Source organism: Tinamus guttatus, unplaced genomic scaffold, assembly GCF_059628265.1.
Source record: "Tinamus guttatus ecotype Peru unplaced genomic scaffold, ASM5962826v1 Tinamus_guttatus_pri_ptg000287l, whole genome shotgun sequence".
Taxonomy (NCBI): domain Eukaryota; kingdom Metazoa; phylum Chordata; class Aves; order Tinamiformes; family Tinamidae; genus Tinamus; species Tinamus guttatus.
Genome location: NW_028288821.1, coordinates 6,051,133 through 6,064,663, shown reverse-complemented (window position 1 = coordinate 6,064,663; position 13,531 = coordinate 6,051,133). Strand labels below are relative to the sequence as shown.

The window sequence follows — 13,531 nt, the reverse complement described above, 5'->3', positions numbered from 1 at the left end:
CCCTCGTCGCTCGCCGCCTCCGCCGGCGGCCGCGCCGCGTCCGGCTACTCGCGCTCACGCAGGCGGCCGCGGCGGCACCACGGCGAAAACATCACGTGACGCCGCGGAAGGCGGGGGCGCGCGCCGGGAGGGAGGCGGGGGCGGGGCCGGGCGGAGCTCCCCCCTTGCCCCCGCCACCCCGCGATCCTACGCGCGGGGCCGCGGCACGAGCCGGAGTGGCAGGGCGCGAGCGAATAGCAAGCGGCGGCCGTTGCCCGAATGAGCCAATCAAGCAGGCTCTGCTGGCGGGGAGGCGGGGCTTCGGCGGATGGGCAGCCCGCAGGACCAATGAAAGATGGCGGCAGCGCGGGGGGGGGAGGCGGAGGTACTCCGCGATGCAGAGGGACGTCCCCAGCGCCCAGACGGGCGCGCGGGGAAGGAGGCGGAGCTCGCGCTCACTGGCGGCGGGGGTGACGGGCCGGCGCACTGTCCAATCAGCGTCTCCCACACCGAGGCCCGGCGGGTGGGGGCGGAACACCGTGTGTGTTCGGCGGCGCGAGTAAAACGGAAGGCGGGGTGCAGCGACAACTGACAGGCGGCCCAGCCAATCAGCGGCAGAGTTCCGGAGTCCCGTCCGATGAGCGCTGACGCTGCCGTCTCCCGACTTTTTTTTGAAGGCAGCCCCGCCCCCTCAGCTCCCCCACCCCTCCGCGCGGCGGCCGGAGGGCGGCTCTGATTGGCCGGCGAAGCCGCGCGGCGGGCGCGGGGCGCGTGGGGCGGTGGCGAGCGCGGGGGCGGGGGGGAGCGGGCGCGCGCCGCGGAGGAAGTAAACAACCCGTCAGCGCGCGAGCGACTGTTGGAGCCGAGTGCAAAATCAACGGTCGCGGCCGCCACGCGGCTAGGGACGGCGGATAAGGGCGGCAGCGGGGAGCCGAGCGCGCGCGTGACGCGTGCAGCGCGCTGGGGCTCCGCGGAGAGGGAGTCGCGCCTCTTCCAGCCTCCCCTCAGCTCCAGCGAGCCCCGAGAAGGCTCGCGGGACAGCACAAGCCTCTTGCCCGTGCGCTTTGCTGAGCTTATTCCCGTTACGCACAACGCCTCTCTTTGCTCGCAGGGACTGTCCCCAACCCCCGTTCCTACCCCTTTCCCCCGGCAGGGCGACGCTTTGTCGAGCGCTGCGAGGAGTCTCCGCAGAGTCGCTTCTCGCCCGCGCGGTGTGCTACTCTTAGAAATGACTGCCGCACACTTTGGGTAAGGGAGTTGGAGCGGCCCCCTGGCAAAGTGAGGTGCTTTGGAGCTGGGCTGGCCCGCGCCGGCTCCGAGGCCGGGCGGGCGCGCGGCGCGCGCGGGCGCGAGCCCTGAGGTACTTCGTTACCTTTCTCCTCTGAGGTACTGCCTTGCTCGTGGCCATTCCCACGCAGGACCACGGTCTTGTTATAAGTTGCACGTATTTTAGTGCAACCCTGACTGTTTGGCACTTTTCAGACTACTTTTTAAGGGTGCGAAAGTTTTGCAGTGTCTGACATGAGGCTACTTTTATTAAGGTGCAGCACTCCACCTGTACTTTTGGTACAATCCTGTATCATTTGACATTTTTCATAATTTGGGGCTGCCCAGTGCAGTCTGCTGTGATTTTGTTGTGATATGAGATCTTTACACTGTGGTGCTAAGGCAAACTGTTGACATAACCTGCAAAGTTTGGAGCAAGGTCCTTTTATTCCGAAGCGAGTTTGTCAATGGACATTTGTATACCATGAAATCCTCTTTGTCTTCCCCACCACTTACCAGAATAAGTGGTATATTTTTAAAATACAGGGCCAGAAGTTACCAGATGTACAGATGTAATTCATAAACTGTGCCATCATTCAAAATCTAATATCTGAGGGCGTGGAACTCTTCCCAGCCCTTTACCTGCCTTCATAATGTTTGCTTCCTCCCTGAATTTTTTCTTTTATTTAACAACTGTCTCGGTGCTCCAGAGAGAGGCAGTGAGCTGACGCAGGAGCAAGCTGACAGTTCTGACATGTTGGCCACAGAACTAAATGGCCAAGAAGACAAACAGCTTTACAATTTTCTTTATACCGTAATGCAGTGTTATAGTAGTTACTTAACAGTGGAGATCAGAGAGACTGTTCTCCACTGGAGAAATTATTTCTGTCTTATTTTTAATAAAAGCCTCCTCCCCAAAATATGTACATAATTAGAGTTAAGAGTTTGTAAATATCAATAGTGCATGTGTAAATTTTTTTCATAACACAACAGCAAAGTCATTTTCTCAGGCAGTAATTTTGACCATATATCTCTATACTGGTTTTCTTCTCTCTGTCACTCAGAGTGGTTTTTTTTTTCTTTTTTTTTTCTTTTTCCTCTCAAATACTTTTGCTGTCTGCATCAACCTCAGCTATGATTCGTTATTGAGATGCCAGCTGTTACCCATTCCCGATACCAACTTCTATCACTGATGTTAAATTTTTGGACAAATATCTTTGTATTTTCTCTCATTGTACTTCTCAGATTTGGGAAAAGAACACACTGTAAACATCATAGCTATTTTGGGGTTTTTTTTTGAGTCTTCGGAAGTTTTTTGAATCTTCAAAATAGTCATTTGGATGGTGGCAGCCAAATGCTATACTTGCTATTTCATCATTTCTTCATTCTCTCTCTGTCCAATGATGCCTTAAAACAGCAATCCTTTTTGTTCAGTGTTTTTACAGCTTCTAACACAGTATGTCCTTGTCCCTGATTATAGCTTCTAAGTGTTTTGCCAATACAGTGAATAAATCGTAACTACAAAAATGTAGTTATTCCCCAACAAATATTCTAAACAGAGGGTAACTGCAACTAAGATTAGTTTTAAGAGAAATTCAAACATGTCAGTAAGAAAATGCACAAATACACAAATAACACTGGTTTCACCCTGCAATGGTGTCCTGTGATAAGTTATACAATTATGATTGCTTCATTAGATTATTGGTAGCTTCTGGTAGAATTAATTTGTTTTTTAATATATTCCTTTTTTGGTTTATTTGTTATTTTCTACCTTATAGCTCAATTGGGTGGTGTTCAGATTATTTGAGTGTTTTCATATATTACTTGAATTTCTTTCTATACTTGAAAATAAAAAGCTTTAAGTATATCAAAACTATTTTCATATTAAAATATATCTAAAATATATTAAAACTTGAAAACAATAGAATTAGATGAACTGTGTTCAGTCCATCTTGTTCCTTATGGATAAGTGTGGGAGGAAGAAAGGAAACAATTTAAAAGAAAGGGTTTGCATTTTCTGTTTTGTTTTGGTTTTTTTTTTAGTAATCAACCTCTCTAGGCTTGCTTGATGGTAACTACAAATAAGCACTCTCTGGCTCTAAAAGGAAATGTATTTTTAAAGTATTTTCCAATCTTTTTATTATTATTACATTGCACTTGCAACTCTCTAGCTAGGGAGTTGAGAAAATTATGTATGCATAATTTGATCATCTTGAAATTTGGCGGGGGGGCAGGCACAATCAGAAGCACAAGTAGCTGCAGAGAACAGGGTTAATAGAAATAGATTTTAATTGTGGGCTTTTTCTGATTTAACGAGAGTGCTTTACCCTTCCTGAAAAATTGTGGTTTTTTATACTTTTTATGTGACTGTTTGGAGCTTCACAAAACTGCAAATTAGTGTTTAATTTGTATATACTTCCCCAGCTTTGATAGCAAGAATACCTATTCTGCTTAATCTCTCTTCAAATAAATGTTTGGAGTTCTTGAAAGTTATAAATAATAAAAGTTAATGAAATTTCTATATTGGTGTTATATTTTTGGTAAGTTATATAGAATATATAGGAATATCTGTCAGTATATAATATTACTGAAATAATCTTCTGCCTATAGCACATAGCTTCAGTTTATTCTCTGGAGTCAACACCTATATGGAGTCAGTTTTTTATTGAAAAATATAAAACTGAAAAGTTTTACTTGCAGGAATCAACCTAGCTCAGCAGCAAATGCTTCCTTAACTGTAGTTCCATTTTCTTCCAGCAAGTGAAGGGAAAATCAAGATCCTCTCTTCATGTCTCTTGATTTTCACCGGACTAGAAGAATGTGTAGTTCTTAGAGCTGCAGGTATGTTTGCTTTGCGTTTCATTTATTTCCTCATTCTCTCCTACCAAGTGCCTGCATAAGGCAGGCACTGTAAAAGAACAGAAATTTGGATCGACAGTTGCTTTCATGATAGTTTCCACAAGTGGCTATAATGTTTATAATATGCAATGATTAAGCGATTGGTGGTTGTATTACTGAGCCAAATGTGGAGCAATATATGCCATCTGCCACAGAAATATTGAGGCAGAAAGTGAGTTTGTATACATGTCAGAAATTCCACAAAGAGCAGTACTATTAGTGCAGTTAAGATGCAGAATGGTAAGTGCTTTTTGGACACAATGCTGCATGATTTGTTGTTCATTTCCTCTAGTTATCACCAGCCTGTATTCTACCTACCCTAAGTTGTACCTGCAAAAATAATAACCTGAAAAAGGTCAAAAATAACAATCACTTGTGTTGAGTAGTACAATACAATACTAGCTTGGTTTTATGCGCAGATAATTCATTATAAAAGGAAAGGAATTCCTGTTACCCATCAGTATAAACTGAGTAAAAATATCACAGAAGTAGTTATAAGCACAATTTGCTAGCAAATATTGAGTGAAGTCTTGGCTTCATCATTTTTAATTTTCTTTGTTTTACAGTGTTCCACTAGCTATATGTGTAAATTTGTTTACAGTGCTAACAATTTATTAAATATTCTAACTTAGTGCACAAATTAATATCCTTCTTGCAAATACATTTTTAAGGCCCAAACTCGTTCCTTAAAAGTCTTGTCTTCTCATTGCATCTCCAAAGTAGCCTCATCTCATTAAGTTCTTAACAGTCCTTTAATATAGACATACTGTGATTTTTATTTGAGACAAAGTTAGCTCCAGAAATCTAATGGAATAAAGTTTTTATAATATTTGATTATTCTTAGGTTATTATACAAACAAGGAAACTTCCCCATTCATTGTGTGTCAGTTGAGTGAGAAAATGGAATGATTGTTTAAACAAGATCTAGGCAGATTGAGTAAGATCTGGAGGACAAAAATGTAAAAGTAAGGCTCTAAACTGAAATAGATTGACTCAAAATAATAATTCATCCCTTTGTCAGAGTGATTTGGAGGATAAAATCTATTAATGTCTGAGAAACTCTGGTGTTAACCTATTATGGTGTCAAGAGTTATATAAAAATAGTTATATAGAGTTAAATAAAAAGAGTTATATAAGAGACAACCTGAGGGTTTCCTTTATTCCTATCAAAAAGTAGAATCCACGATGTGACCAGAGTCCCCCAAATGTATGTTTTTCAGGCAGCCATATGAACTCTTAATTTCTCTCATCTGTTCCTTCCAGTTTTGAAATAATACACCTTCACAGCATTTATTCTGAGACTTATCTATGAAAATACATAGATTTGAATTTAAGATTTTTAAGCACAAGGATTAAAGGCAGACCTATTAAAAGACTTACTCAATTTAATTTAGAGGGAGCTCTGGGTGCTCAGCACCTCTCTGATAATGAAGATCTAGTTGTTTACTTGTTCCATTATACTCCTTTCACCATCTATCTAATCCTATTGCATAATTGTCTACAGAAAATACTCAGATGCTTGGTTTCTTTACTGTTTTGTATAACTGGGGATAGTGTCACCACGCAGTGAAAAGAGCCACAGAGTACTGTTTTTCAAAGGCATATGTTCAAATTTGCAAAACATTTTCTCATTGGATCAGGAATGAATAGTTAAGATTATGCTGCCTATTTTTTTCCCAATTTATGAATAGTTGTTCTTTACTATTTGCGTTACATAGTGATGATAACATTGAAATTATGTGAAAATACTATACAACTGCTGTAGTGAAAGAAGCATAAATGTGTCCTTCCTTTGCAAAATACAATTTTTAGCTATATATCAATGTCAGTAAGATATGGAAAGTTAAGCAACCAAACTTAGAAACATATTGTCGTTGGAGAATACCATGGTGGAACAGGTATAAAGGTACCCATTTATATAGCTGGAAATAAAACTTGTTTAGTAAATGTCAATTTAAAAAATATATATACTGATGAGCAGACAGGTTTGTTTCTTAAAAGCAGAACATTTTTCCCCAAACTGGCTGTGAATGAGTCTTTGTCTTCTTTGCTAATACATTCCATCTATTGAAAATATGTCAATATGGAAATAAGCCAGTATGTCTTTAATTCATTCTTTTTAAAAATTTAGTCAGTGGAAATTAATGTCATAGAGTCTGTTCATAAATGAGAATTTTCAGCATTTTGCTGAGTGGTGCAGCCTTTCCAGTTATTTCCATCTCTACATGTAAAAATGCTTTAAGTTAAAAAAAAGATAATTATTTGCCTCACTATTTCTTTCTTTTTTTTTTTTTTTGATTTGGGAAGTTACAAGTAATTTCTGTCCTCCTTTCCTGAAAATAGGGGGTTAAATTAGAGGTAGAGGTAGAAAATAGAAGTTTGCAAAGTAGCCTTGCAGAGCTCATTTTACTTTCCTTTTCTGATGATAGTTTAAATCTTGGAGTATCATTACTTGAATGACGTTGGGAATCGGCTTGTTTTTAGTCTGAAATTCTCCAGCAATATCTCTGTGAGAGAATGAGTGTGTATGTGCTTGTCTTAACAACAGCCACACTTTATAATTTGACTGTTCTGTCAGCAGTTTTATGTTGCATCACTTTCACTTAGCTTTTATGCTTTATTCTTACGGACACAAATTGTCCTTTGTTTTTGGTACAAGACAGAAAAAGCTATATTTGAATTTTGAATCTAGGCATGGGCATCAAAATTTTCTGAAAATAATTCCAGTGGGAATTCTAAACCGTGTCTTAATTATCATTTTTTATTAAGCAATTTTGTCAATTATGCGTACTTTGTACATGTATGAACTACTGAGTTAGGGAAAAGTTGGTGTGCATGTATTTTAATTGATTACTTTTTTATTTAGAGTTCCAGTATTTCCTGTTTTATAAGATTACAGAATAGAATCAGATTTTCTTAGAATTGTGTTGTTTTATAATAGAGCAACAGATAATCAACTGAACTTAAGAAAAGTGCTAATCAGAAGAGGAAAGAGCATGTAACTTCAGGGAAGATATTTTTAAAAAGGAATCCTGGCATAAAGAATGCTATTCCATAAAGAAGCTGGCAGTCCCACCTGTTCTTTTCCCCTTCATCTGTTTCTGTTGGAAAAAGTTGCACTGATGTTTCTGCTGTAGAGTATCTTTGAGTGACAGCTCAGAGATATCTCCACTTGTCATATAGAGGTAGTATAATCCTCTTTTAAGGATAGTGGACCTTCTATCAGAAAGAAATAATATTTTGATTTTACTGTTATTACTGCTTTTGGATAAACATGGCCAAATTCCATGGTAGAGCTACTACCAGCTTAGTGTAAAATGCTTCAGTCTTCCATTAGCCGATAAGTAGTTTGTAGTAGTTGCAGAAGTTAGTCCATTAACAACAACAACAAGAAAAACAGAGTGAAAACTCCTTTGCTTCACACATTATAGAGGCATTTTTACATATCTGCAGGAAAAAAATGGACGTGTTTTTGCATGTTTTTCTTGTTTACATGCTATTGCATGCTATTGCAATTTACGTTGCTAAGTTGGTCTAAAGTCAAACTCTGGATATGCCTATGGTATGGAATTTTGTCTTCCTTTTGTTCATCCTCAACTTATGCTGGCTGCAGAACTTCTAAGTTAAAATATTGTGTCATGTTCTGGATTTGGAGATGCCTCAGAAAATAATCAAGAACTTCAAATAAAGATGCTTTATGCCAATAGGATACCTACGTTATAGCAGCCCAGTACTTGCACTAGATTTTATCCAGGCTAATAATATCGAATCAAAAATTCCCAATATAGATAAGCATTAAATCATACACAGGAGAGCCCAGTCTGGCCAAGCCAATAGGAACATTACCTGAAGTGGAAGCATGATGAAAACACTTATGCTTCAGACTGAGTGCCTAGTAATGCTCAGCACTGTCTTCTCCCATAGTGTATATCAAGGTTGTACACTTCTGTGTTAATTTGCTAGATTTTTAATTTATTTCATGATGCTTTCAATATTCTTTTAAATGAGTTGGAGTGTCAGAAATTGTGTCATTTAGAATTAGACTTTTTTTCTGTCATGACCCACATATGAATGATAGTTAAGATACATTTATAGTCCTTGATAACAAAGACAATTGTCTGTTATGCTTAGCATGAATGATTTGGAAAGCTTAGCAATGTTTTCAATAGTTAGGAGACCCTGGAACAGCAGAACAAAGACACATTATGGTGCAGTTAAAAAAGAATGTTTTCAACCTCTCTGCTTGCAATAAAGAAGTATATTTACAAGTGCAGCCCTTTACTATGCAAATTAGATTATGATCTTCCTCCAACATGAATTTAAATGTTAGTTATTAACAAAATCACAAGTTATTTCCAGTTTAAAGCTGTAATGAATTATGATGCTGTTTCAAAATAAATTATTTGTTAATTTTTAGCAGATGAGTTTCCCTTCCAGTATCTTTAAAGGGTAAAATAGCAAATCTGCTAAAATGATTGTTCAAAGTGGTCTTGCATGTTAACAACCTGTAGGGGTGTTTGTCTGGTGCTTGGATGATATAGGATGTTTATAAGCTTTGTTAATAAATGTCTCTGCTTTTTGTAGGCATGATTATGTATATCATCATAAATATGTAGCAGGACAATATGGACATTTTAGAAACAGATATTAAGCATGTATTTTTTTACAGTTTAAAGTCATTAGTAGTAAGTGATTGCGGTTTTCATTTGTTAATGTAATATGTACTGATTTTATTTAATTACTTCTAAGTGAGGTAATAGTGAATAGGAATTTTCCCCTAACAAACTTAGTGTTTTTCATCTCCTTGGCACATTTTAAATTTTTTTTATAAGATGGAAGCTTTGCTGGTGGTTCTGAGTACGGGGCAAGATTTAGCCTCACCACTTCAGAAGGAGCTCAAAAAGAAGTTATGACTCAGAGACAGTCCTCTGAATCATATTTCCCGTGAGCTGTAGCATTGCACAAGTGGGGAGTATGCTATCGGCCCATTGCCAGATGAATTATATTCCCTCCCTCATGTCCAGTCAGCTCTCCTTGTTGACACAGAGGGAGCAATATAATGGTTATATTTACTTCCGATTTAATTTACTCCTTCTTCACTTGCTCATGAAAGGAAACATTAACTGTTTGAGACTTGTCTGTTAACGTCGTGCCCGTAATACAGCTTGCAGGAAGAATGGCGTGGTGACACCGTAGAATGTACAAATGCCTTACAATTTCTGTACACAACTTCATTACTGTGTTGTTAAGTACATATTGCAGCTCATTCATAGCTAGTGCACCTTGTATCTGAAACTACGCTTGTTCCCTAGGCACTTGCTTTTTATCACAACCAAAGAAGCAGCGAACCTGTGGCAGTGAGGGAATTTATTAATGACACCAACATGGGTTGCAAAGCACTATTTGAGTTTTAAGATCTTGCAGGCAGATCTGGCAAGACTAGCAATCACTAAGTAAAATATGATTTAAAAAAGCTGTATTTTTGGTAATTATTTTTTAAAAAAACTAGCTCTGCTCACAAATCAACAATCATAAATGTTTTCTTATGTGAAATTTAAGAATTTAATAATAGAATGACCAGTTAATCCATTATCCCGTCTGTTACTTAAACTCTACGATGGCTTTTAACAAAAATTAAGTCAACAGATTTTACATAGGAACACTGATTTACCTGAAAATAATTGAGGTTTAAGCATTCAATTGTTAATATGAGATCAGGCAGGCTTACAAAGGTCTGTTGTTTCTAGTGGTTGACAATATCTGTAACCCACTCAGAAATAGGTGTTTAGAATTACTAATTTGATAGCATCAGTGATATATCTGAGGCCAAATACTGAATCCTATTTGTTTTCTTCTGTTTATGAAGGAGGAAAACCCGAAGAAGATGAGAAAACATATCTTGAAATCATTTATTTCAATATTAAATATTTACATTTTTTACACTTATAGTGTAAAAAAAATCAATTCATGAGGAAATACCAACATTGTGAGTTTAGTCTGTAGGACTGCTTGGGTAAGCAGCTGCTCATAACATGAATATAGATTGTGCAGTGTAATTCTGAGCATGTAGCTTGAATTTCAATCCTATATGGTCTTTACATCCCCTTTTGTTCTTCAGACAGAACTTTTACGGATTCACTAGTCATTTCCACAAAAACTAAAAATAGTTACAGAACAGAATAATGAAGATGAAAAAATGTTGCAATAATTTGAAAGAGCGGGAGATTGTTACTGAGATTTTTCTCTGTCTCCAATAATTCTGTTGTCAGAGCCATTCTGCTTTGATTGTTCATCTTTAGTGCATGTTACACTTTTCTTTCCATCATGTTATAGAAAATGAAGAACAGAGTGAGTAGTAAATAATCATAAGGGTAATTATCAAAATTATCATGTATCTGTGTTTTTAAGAGCCTGAAAGATATTCCCTTATGGTACAGAAAATAAAACTGATTAACCTGATCTGTATTGTCTCTGTGACTGATATAATATGTGGCTAGTGAACAAGTGTCAATCTACCCGATTTTCATCATGTTAGCCACAGTTTTAAAAAGTTTAGAGAAAAGGTCCTACCTATAGTAAATTTCACGTAATTGTGACACTGTTAATATGATTTGTTTCATATATTCTACTTTTAATATGTCAACACCGATTAACTCAAGCTTTCTTTATAGTGATGCATCCTGGAGGACAGAGTAATTTTCCCATATACCCACAACCTGCACTTTCTTTCTTATTAAACAATATTGAGTGTGGGTAGCAGAGATGTAAATATGTTGTACCAGTACAAAAGCAGTAACGATGCCTTTCAGGGTTTCCCTTACTATTATGCTTAGAGTAATTGGATATTCTGTTACTTACTTAATACGGTAAAGCTGTCAGTACCTCCTAATTTTTTCAAAATAGACTTTCTCCAAAATGTCTGTCTTAAAGTTCCTGAAGGGAAGGAGTACTAGACATGCATTTATATTGCCGCTTTTCATAGCAATGTCTCTCATTGCCAGGCAGTTTATAAAAGAATTGTGTTCAGATTTCAAAATCTTGCTTAACATTCTGCTGATCAAATTCTGAAGTTTTTACATTCCAAGTCTGTCATTTCTGAATCTTGCAAAGTGAACTTGGTATAGGATGCTAATCCCTTCTGCACTGAAGCATTGTATGGTATAATGAAACCTTTTTTTTATGCGGTGTCTTACAAATAAATTATATTCCAAATAAGTTCATAGAACTCATGACTCAGAATAGCATTGTAAACATTGTGGTATAATAAGTTACCAAAACACTTATATTTTTGTTTGTAATTTGGAGGAATAGTTACAGAACAACATCAAGGATATACATGTGAAGGACATAAACACTTCTTGTTCATTCTTTAAATATATTTACAGATAAATATGTGGATAGGAATGAATACAGGGATATTAAGTGCTTCTTTTAAGTTTCATAATAAGCAAAGTAGCTATTAGTTGTTAAATAAATCAAAATATGAGCAAATGACAGATAAGTATGTAGAAGAAGTAGTTTTTGTTGTGATATTTTCATACAGTGATTACACACTTGACAGACATTAGCCATAGTACTTTGCTTCGAAAGTAAATAATAAAAATAGGCATAAGCTTGCTCCAGAAAATAATTTAATGACATAGACATTTTTGCTTGAATCAAGATTTAAGCATTTGCTCGTTCTTTAAGATGCTATGAATGGAAGGTATGCCAAAGCCTGTTTTGTAAAGGCTTTTCTAAAACAGCAAAATACGTTAGATGAGACATGTTGAAAAGAAGAAGAAAAAAGATTATGAAAAGATAACTTATGTTTAAAAAGAGAAGCAAATTCAAGCCTCATATAAGAAGAAATAATTCAAAATGGCCTTCTAGAAAGCAAGAAAGTAATTTGTCATAACTGTCAAATGGACTGGGTCATCTTCCTCTCTCTTCCTAGAGTCCCCTACTTTTAGCCCTCAAGTTAATTTTATATGCTTCCCTGTAGACTCACATAAAAGCATTAATACACATATGCAATTCAGAGAAATATGATGTTTTCTTCCAAGATATCTTATGATTTTTTTTTCCTAAAAGCATTCAGGATTATATTGTTGTTTAGGCAGGCAACTTGGGTTATTACTTTTTCTGCTGAGTTTGTAGAGTTACTCTGTAGATATAAACTTACCTGTACAATAATAATATATTTCATTTTCACCCTCAGTCTCACAAAGACACCTGCTGATTTTTGACTTGTGATGCAATTGGTATAAAGAGTATTTAGATGATTTACAGTGTGCAGACTAAACAATATTTTATCCTGTCAACTCCAGGCATCAGAAAGTCAACAATATGAATTTCAGACACATACATATTCACACAGACACACGTATATATGTATGTATAAATACATATGTACAGCTGATTAAAGAAAACATATAGCCCAGACAATCAATTAAAAAACAGATCAATGCAAGTGTGCCACTTGCTTAGAATGATAGTAAACTTCGAATCAAATCAACACACTGGCCAAATTTTGTAAACCAGGTTCTCAGTTTTGCTAAAATCTTCTTATACCATCACACTATAAAATGGAAAAGCAATATTTCCAATGGCTGCAAGTACAAAAAAAAGTTTAGTATCTAAATATATAATCCTTGAAATAACTAATGAATTAAGAGCACAGCTAATATAATTGTTGTAATGCACTTAGGGTGTTTAGATGAGAGCGGTAACTCTTTAAAAAGTTGCACCTTATCTAAGGAAAATATAAATAGACATTAATATTATTATTTCTCCTTAAACCTATTTTTGGGGGGGATATCAGATAAGACAGGCCTGCTTAGATATTAATTCGGCTATACTGACACTGCTTTTCTTACAGAAATTTGCACTGGAGTTACCTGCACAGTTTGAAGATGTACCCAGGTTTTCTTTGTGCAATATTCCGAAGCTAACTCAGAGCAGCTCAGTACAAAAAAACAAAGTGACTAATCTCTTTGTAGAACTGAGATTTGCCATTTGCTCTGAGTCAACATGACAACTCTTGAGTACCTAGACTTAATACAGAAATAAACAGATTGAAACAAAACACCCAGTTTCAAAACAAACAGATTGCTTCTGATCTTTCTGTCAGGATGGCCTTGATAACAGTATTAACATCAAAATGTTGCTGATATGCAAAGAAACTTTAATTTTAAAATCTCTAGAACATTATCAAAGTGGAATCTAAGAAGTTGAGCGAAAAAGAGGAAATAAAGAATGAAAATAAGAAGGTAAAATATTCTTTTACTCATTTAAAACACAGGGTGGAAAAATTCTTTTTTAATTGGTAAGATTGAAACTGAAGGAATAAAACTGGAAAAGTTTGTATTAGGATGCGGAGGGCAGAGCTATGGGAGATCTTTAATGG

At 37.4% G+C, this 13,531-nt stretch overlaps 1 long non-coding RNA gene across 1 annotated transcript in view; it reads left to right on the top strand.

Annotated features, from left to right (window-relative positions):
• The first annotated feature begins 4,002 nt into the window (after positions 1 to 4,002).
• The window catches only part of LOC148594193 (uncharacterized), a 28,842-nt gene continuing 19,313 nt past the window's right edge, over positions 4,003 to 13,531 (top strand). The window contains exon 1 of the long non-coding RNA XR_015913549.1: positions 4,003 to 4,086. This is a non-coding gene — a long non-coding RNA (uncharacterized LOC148594193). The remainder of the gene's footprint in view (positions 4,087 to 13,531) is intronic.